The sequence below is a fragment of the Rattus norvegicus genome, chromosome 1, assembly GCF_036323735.1.
Source record: "Rattus norvegicus strain BN/NHsdMcwi chromosome 1, GRCr8, whole genome shotgun sequence".
Lineage (NCBI taxonomy): Eukaryota > Metazoa > Chordata > Mammalia > Rodentia > Muridae > Rattus > Rattus norvegicus.
The window spans coordinates 214,846,919-214,855,101 of NC_086019.1; the positions used below are offsets into that span (position 1 = coordinate 214,846,919).

Sequence of the window (8,183 nt, forward strand, 5' to 3'; positions counted from 1 at the left end):
CTGTTGGCTGTCCTTTTGTCCTAACAACAGTGTCCTTTGCCTTACAGAAGCTTTGCAGTTTTATGAGATCCCATTTGTCGATTCTTGATCTTAGAGCATAAGCCATTGGTGTTTTGTTCAGGAAATTTTCTCCAGTGCCCATGTGTACGAGATTCTTCCCCACTTTTTCTTCTATTAGTTTGAGTGTATCTGGTTTGATGTGGAGGTCCTTGATCCACTTGGACTTAAGCTTTGTACAGGGTGATAAGAATGGATCGATCTGCACTCTTCTACATGCTGACCTCCAGTTGAACCAGCACCATTTGCTGAAAATGCTATCTTTTTTCCATTGGATGGTTTTGGCTCCTTTGTCAAAAATCAAGGAACCATAGGTGTGTGGGTTCATTTCTGGGTCTTCAATTCTATTCAACTGGTCTATCTGCCTGTATCTGTACCAATACCATACAGTTTTTATCAGTATTTCTCTGTAATACTGCTTGAGTTCAGGGATAGTGATTCCCCCAGAAGTCCTTTTATTGTTGAGGATAGTTTTAGCTATCCTGGGTTTTTTGTTATTCCAGATGAATTAGCAAATTGTTCTGTCTAACTCTATGAAGAATTGGATTGGCATTTTGATGGGGATTGCATTGAATCTGTAGATTGCTTTTGGTAAAATTGACATTTTTACTATATTAATCCTGCCAATCCATGAGCATGGGAGATCTTTCCATCTTCTGAGATCTTCTTCGATTTCTTTATTCAAAGGCTTGAAGTTCTCATAATACAGATATTTCACTTGCTTGGTTAAAGTCACACCGAGGTATGTTATGTTATTTGGTACTATTATGAAGGGTGTTGTTTCCCTAATTTCTTTCTCAGCTTGTTTCTCTTCTGTGTAGAGGAAGGTTACTGATTTATTTGAGTTAATTTTATACCCAACCACTTTGCTGAAGGTGTTTATAAGGTTTAGTAGTTCTCTGGTGGTAGTTTTGTGATCACTTAAATATACTATATCATCTGCCAATAGTGATATTTTGACTTTTTCCTTTCCGATCTGTATCCCTTTTGTTGTCTGATTGCTCTGGCTAGGACTTTGAGAATTATATTGAATAAGTAGGGAGAGAGTGGGCAGCCTTGTCTAGTCCCTGATTTTAGTGGGATTGCTTCAAGCTTCTCTCCATTTAGTTTAATGTTAGCTACTGGTTTGCTGTATTTGGCTTTTACTATGTTTAGGTATGGGCCTTGAATTCCTGTTCTTTCCAGGACTTTTATCATGAAGGGGTGTTGAATTTTGTCAAATGCTTTCTCAGCATCTAATAAGATTATCATGTGGATTTTATCTTTCAGTTTGTTTATATAGTGGATTACATTGATGGTTTTCTGTATATTAAACTATCCCTGCATACCTGGGATGAAGCCTACTTGATCATGATGGATGATTGTTTTGATGTGTTCTTGGATTCAGTTTGCAAGAATTTTATTGAGTATTTTTGCGTCGATATTCATAAGGGAAATTGGTCTGAAGTTCCCTTTCTTTGTTGGGTCTTTTTGTGGTTTCTGTATAAGAGTAATTGTGGCTTCATAGAAGGAATTCGGTAGCGCTCTGTCTGTTTCAATTTTGTGGAATAGTTTGGATAGTGTTGGTATGAGGTGTTCTATGAAGGTCTGATAGAATCCTGCACTAAAGCTATCTGGACTTGGGCTCTTCTTGGTTGGAAAACTTTTAATGACTGACTCTAATTCGCTAGGAGTGATGGGGTTGTTTAAATGGTTTCTCTGTTCCCAATTTAACTTTGGTACCTGGTGTCTGTCTAGGAAATTGTTCATTTCCTCCAGATTGTCAAGTTTTGTTGAATATAGGCTTTTTTAGTAGGATCTGATGATTTTTTGAATTTCCTCTGATTCTGTTGTTATGTCTCCCTTTTCATTACTGATTGTGTTAATTTGGACACACTCTCTGTGTCCTCTGCTTAGTCTGGCTAAGGGTTTATCTGTCTTGTTGATTTTCTCAAACGACCAGCTTTTGGTTCTGTTGATTCTTTTATAGTCCTTTTTGTTTCTACTTGGTTGATTTCAGCTTTGAGTTTGATTATTTCCTGTCTTCTACTCCTCCTGGGTGTATTTGCTTCTTTTCATTCTAGAGCTTTTAGGTGTGCTGTCAAGCTGCTGATATATGCTCTCTCCTGATTCTTTCTCCAGGCACTCAGAGCTATGAGTTTTCCTCTTAGCACAGCTTTCATCGTTTTCATAAGTTTGGGTATGTTGTACCTTCATTTTCATAAAATTCTAAGAAGTCTTTCATTTCTTTCTTTATTACTTTCTTGACCAGGTTATCATTGAGTAAAGCATTGTTCAACTTCCATGTATATGTGGGCGTTCTTTCCTTATTGTTATTGAAGACCTGCTTTAGCCTGTGGTATTCTAATAGGACACATGGGACTATTTCTATCTTTCTGTATCTGTTGAGGCCTGTTTTATGACCGATTATATGGTCAATTTTGGAGAAAGTACCATGAGGTGGTGAGAAGAAGGTATATCCTTTTGTTTTAGGATAGAATGTTCTATAAATATCTGTTAAGTCCATTTGGTTCATAACTTCTGTTAGTCTGTCTATGTCTCTGTTTAAATTCTGTTTCCATGATCTGTCCATTGATGAGAGTGGGGTGATCTGTCCATTGATGAGAGTGGGGTGTTGAAATCTCCTACTATTAGTAAGAGATTTGAGCTTTGTATTTCTAGCATAGATATTTAGGATTGAGAGTTCATCTTAGTAGATTTTTCCTTTGATGAATATGAAGCGTCCTTCCTTATCTTTTTTGATGACTTTTGGTTGAAAATCGATTTTATTCGATATTAGAATGGCCACTCCAGCTTGCTTCTTCAGACCATTTGCTTGGAAAGTTGTTTTCCAGCCTTTCACTCTGAGGTAGTATCTGTCTTTGTCTCTGAGGTGTGTTTCCTATAGGCAGCAGAATGCAGGGTCCTCATTGTGCATCCAGTTTGTTAATCTATGTCTTTTTATTGGGGAGTTGAGACCATTGATATTGAGAGATATTAAGGAATAGTGATTACTGCTTCCTGTTATATTCATATTTGGAGGTGAGATTATGTTTGTGTGCTTTTCTTCTCTTTGTTTTGTTGCAAAACGATTAGTTTCTTGCTTTGTGTAGGGTGTAGCTTGTCTCTTTGTGTTGGGCTTTACCATTTATTATCCTTTGTAGGGTTGGATTTGTAGAAAGATATTGTGTAAATTTGGTTTTGTCATGGAATATCTTGGTTTCTCCATTTATGTGGGCTTTTTTTTTTTACAACTACAGAACATTTCTTTATTTTTCACTAAGACTTTCCCAGAGGACATAATTAACCTTGTCCCCATCCCACCCCCCACCAAGGGTTAGTGTGCTCACTGCTATAAAGCAGACTCAGACCGTTTCAAGAATTGAAACCAACCTTAAATGACAAAAAATGCTTTCTAGCTGAATTTTCATAAAAATGTTTAAGTAAAAAAATGAAAGTAAAGGAGCAAAAGAGCAACAGTGGCTTCAGAGTGAAAAGATCATTCACAGTTCACGTCAGACATTCAATCTTGGCTCGAGTCTAACACAGTGGAAACAGGCTCACTATCATACAAAAGGTTCACTACAGCGTGCTGTGGGCACCTGTTCCAAGTCCACCCCCAGCCCCTAAAGCTTCCAACTCAATTACTTCCCAGACTTTTGGGCCTGTTGACGGAGGGGCACATAGATCTTCTCTTTGATCCAGTCTTTGTTATACAGCTGGTATGTCTGTGTATCAGCTCGGTAAACAAGACAGCTAAGATCTGCCAAATCATCAATAAAATCAAACAACTGACTGATATCATATGTGACAGAAGGGCTGATGGGATTCATTCTCTTCAGATGTTCTTCATACATTTTTCAAACACCTTCCATGCATTCATTCACACACTCATAGTCAGCATAAGTCCTGCCTTCTGGCCTCTTGGTAGGCTGTACCAACAAAATAGCATGAGACATCATGCCAAATGCTTTGCTGCAGCTGCCGATAACACCTCCTCTCAGTTTATGTTAATTGAGAATTTTGCTGGATACAGTAACCTGAGCTGGCATTTGTGTTCTCTTATGGCCTGTATGACATCTATCCAGGATCTTCTGACTTTCATAGTCTCTGGTGAGAAATCTGGTGTAATTCTGATAGGTCTGCCTTTACATGTTACTTGACATTTTTCCCTTACTGCTTTTAATATTCTTTCTTTGTTTTATGCATTTGGTGTTTTGACTATTATGTGACAGGAGGAGTTTCTTTTCTGGTCCAATCTACTGGGAGTTCTGTAGGCTTCTTGTATGTTTGTGGGCATCTCTTTCTTTAGGTTAGGGAAGTTTTCTTCTATGATTTTGTTGAAGATATTTGCTGGTCCTTTGAATTGGGAGTCTTCGCTCTCTTCTATACCTATTATCCTTAGATTTGATCTTCTCATTATGTCCTGGATTTCCTGTATGTTTTGGGCCAGTACGTTTTTCCATTTTACATTATCTTTGGCAGTTGTGTTGATGATTTCTATGGAATCTTCTGCTCCTGAGATTCTCTCTTCTATCTCTTGTATTCTGTTGGTGATGCTTGTATCTATGGCTCCTTGTCTCTTCTTTTGGTTTTCTATATCCAGGGTTGTCTCCCTTTGTGCTTTCTTTATTGTTTATATTTCCATTTTCAATTCCTTCACCTGTTTGAGTGTGTTTTCCTGAAATTCTTTTAGGGATTTCTGTGTTTCCTCTCTAAGGGCTTCTATGTGTTTACTTGTGTTTTCCTACATTTCTCTGAGGGAGTTCTTTATGTCTTTCTTGAAGTCCTCCATCACCATGATCAAATGTGATTTTAAGTCTAGATCTTGCTTTTCTGGTGTGTTTGGATATTCAGTGTTTGCTTTGGTGGGAGAATTTGGCTCTGATGGTGCCATGTAATCTTGGTTTCTGTTGCTTGGGTTCCTGTGCTTGCCTCTTGCCATCGGGTTGTCTCTGGTGTTATCTTGTTCTGCTATTTTTGACAGTGGCTTGACAGTCCTATAGGCCTGTGTGTCAGGAGTGCTGTAGACCTGTTTTCCTGTTTTCTTTCAGCCAGTTATGGGAACAGAGTGTTCTGCTTTCAGGCATGTAGTCATTCCTGTCCACTGGCTTTCAGCTATTCCTGTGGGCGTGTGTCCTAAGTCCACCAAGCAGGTCACTTGGAGCAGAAAAGTTGGTCTTACCTCTGGTCTTGGGCCTGAAGTCACTCCTCTTTGAGAAGCAGCAACCAGAAGGGCCTGCCCCTACTTCTGGGTCCCTGTGCACAGAGGGCCCTGATGGTGCTAGGTGTTTTCCTCTAGAGTCAGAAATGTGGGCATAGAGTAGTCTCCTCTGGTTTCCCAGGTGTGTCTGTCCCTCTGAAGGTCTAGCTCTCCCTCCCACGGGATTTGGGTGCAGGGAGCTGTTTGCTGGGTCTGCTCAGATCCGGGCACAGTCTGGACCGCAGGGCTCCTGCAGCTTGACTGCCCCTATCTTCCTGTTCCCAGGGGCCCTATACAGTTTCCTCTTGGGCCAGGGATGTGGACAAAGGTAGGCAGAAGTGGCGGTCTCTCCTGCCCCGCAGTCTCATCATTGCCCATACGTCTTTACAATGAGCTCTCTCTCCCATGGGGACTTGGGAGCAGGGAGCTGTGGGCCAGGATCAGCAAGGTTCGGGCTCCAGCTAGAAATTGGAAGTGTCTGGTCCCAGAGGAATTTTGCCTTTGTGTGTCCTGAGTACACCAGGCAGGTCACTTGTAGCAGAAAAGTTGGTCTTACCTCTGGTCTCAGGCCTGAAGTTGCTCCTCGGCACTGGGTTTCAGCTCTCCATGAGGGCAGCAACCAGAAGGGCCTGCCCCTACTTCTGGGTCCCTGTGCACAGGGGGCCCAGATGGCGCTAGGTGTTTTCCTCTAGAGTCAGAAATGTGGGCAGAGAGTAGTCTTCTCTGGTTTCCCAGGTGTGTCTGCCCCTCTCAACAATATATTTTTTAGTTTTAAATATGTATAAAAAGATGTTGCTTGAGGAGTTCCACATCTTTTACCAACTTCAAAAGAAGCTGAGAGTCCATAAAGGGGCCTGTTTTTAACTCTAGGTTAAGACTACAAAGTGGGGGAAGATCCACATCTCCCAGTAGCTTTAACAGTAGCTGAAGAACTAGGCTGGGCTAGATATGACTCTGGGTAAGGCCCACAGCCATGAAAAGTGTTTTCTAACTCACAACACAAGCTACAAACCCAGTCAGGAGGGCCTAGCTGACACAAGACTATTTGAACCTCAGAGGAGCAATAAAAATAGATATTCCAGCCCTAAAAACCAGTACCTCAGAAGAAAGGGGCATCTCAATCCTACTAGAACTGATTCTTTCACTGAACATTGCAAACAGCACCACTGAAATTTTAAAAGAGGACAGTAACTTCTAAATAAAAATATAAAAATAATAAAAGGAAAATACAACCAACAAATTAACTTCAGATGTGCAAGTCTCATCACAAAAACAGAAATAACAAGGAAAACCAACACAGTATGTCCCCTCTACAAATCATTACTCCCATAATAATTGCACTTAATGAAAATGACTTGGAAGAACTATCAATGAATTAAAAATAATGATAAGTACATAGAAACAATTCAAGGAGACATAAATATACTCCAGCAGAACAAAAACAAAAAGATGAATAAATGATAAGGCTATGTTGGCTTAAATGAGAATGTAGCTGATAGTCTCAGGCATTTGAATAGTTGGTCCCCAGTTGGTGGCACTGGTGGTAGAGCTTTGACAGTTTAAAGATTCATACCATTTCTAGTTCTCTCTCTCTCTCTCTCTCTCTCTCTCTCTCTCTCTCTCTCTCTCTCTTTCTCCCTCTTCCCCCTCCTCCTCCTCCTCCTCTTCCTCCTCCTCCTCCTTCTTCTTCCTGCTTGTAATTCAAGATGTGATGCCTCAGTTTTTGCTAGAAGTCATCATGTCTACCACCTGTTCTATGATGGATTCTCATCCTTCTAGAAAAATAAGTCCTAATAAACCCTTCTTTCTGTAAGTTACCTTGGTCAAGGTGTCTTATTACAGCAATAGGAAATTAGCTACTACAGAAGTCAACCCAATATATGAAAATAGGGATAGGATTACTAAAGGAAACCAGGATTGAAATAATGCTAGGATTGGAAAATTTAAAAAGACAAATAAAAAAATCTCAGAGGCAACTCTCACCAATAAAATGGGCAAGTGACAGAGTATGAGAGATGGAAGACGCCAGAGGAATTGGATTATTTACTAAAAGGCAAGGATGACTTTAAAAAGAGGTAGAAACAGAAGGTGAGAAAATACCTAACATTCAGATTATGGGCACCGAAGAATACCATAGCAAAGGCATAGAAAATATTTTCAATAAATATATCAGAAAACTTACTAAACCTTCAGAAATAAATGGTTCTCAATATACAAGAAACCTACAGGACTCCAAATAAACAAGGCCAGGAAGAAAGAAAAAACTCTCCACAACTTAATATACTTAAAACATTAAAAACATAGAATAAATAGTGTTAAAAGCTAAAAAACAGAAAAATCAAATTATTTATAAAGTAAGCCTATCAAAATAATTCCTGTTTATTTCACAGAAACTTTTTGAGTATGGAAACATGTATTTCCATGTCTAAAAGACAATTCCCCACCAAGAATATTATAACCAGCAAAACTGTCTATTAAAATTAGAGGAAAAATTAAGGCTTTTCACAATAAAAACAGATTTAAGGAATTTCTGACTCATAAGCCAACTCTACAGAAAATACTAGAAGAAATACTTTCTCTGAAGGCAAGACTTAACACACATAAAGTCACAGGAAATAAAATAACTATCTCAGAACAGATCGTCTAATAAGGTCTAAGAAAATACCACAAAAAAATGACAAATATTGATACAAAATGTTCAATAATGATATCAGTGGTCTTAAGTCTCCCATAAAAGGTCATGGACTGGGGTTGGGGATTTAGCTTAGTGGTAGAGCGCTTGCCTAGGAAGCGCAAGGCCCTGGGTTCGGTCCCCAGCTCCGAAAAAAAGAACAAAAAAAAAAAAAAAAAGGTCATGGACTAACAATTTGGTTTAGAAGATAGAATCTATCTTTTGCTGCCTCCAAGAAACAAAACTTAATATCAAAAAATAGACTTGGCATTA

At 39.3% G+C, this 8,183-nt stretch overlaps 1 protein-coding gene and 1 pseudogene across 2 annotated transcripts in view; both read right to left on the reverse strand.

Annotated features, from left to right (window-relative positions):
* The window catches only part of Slc22a25 (solute carrier family 22, member 25), a 188,699-nt gene that overhangs the window by 79,082 nt on the left and 101,434 nt on the right, over window positions 1-8,183 (reverse strand). The gene's annotated exons all lie outside the window — the stretch shown is intronic.
* On the reverse strand, window positions 3,280-7,808 carry LOC134483965 (enhancer of rudimentary homolog; annotated as a pseudogene).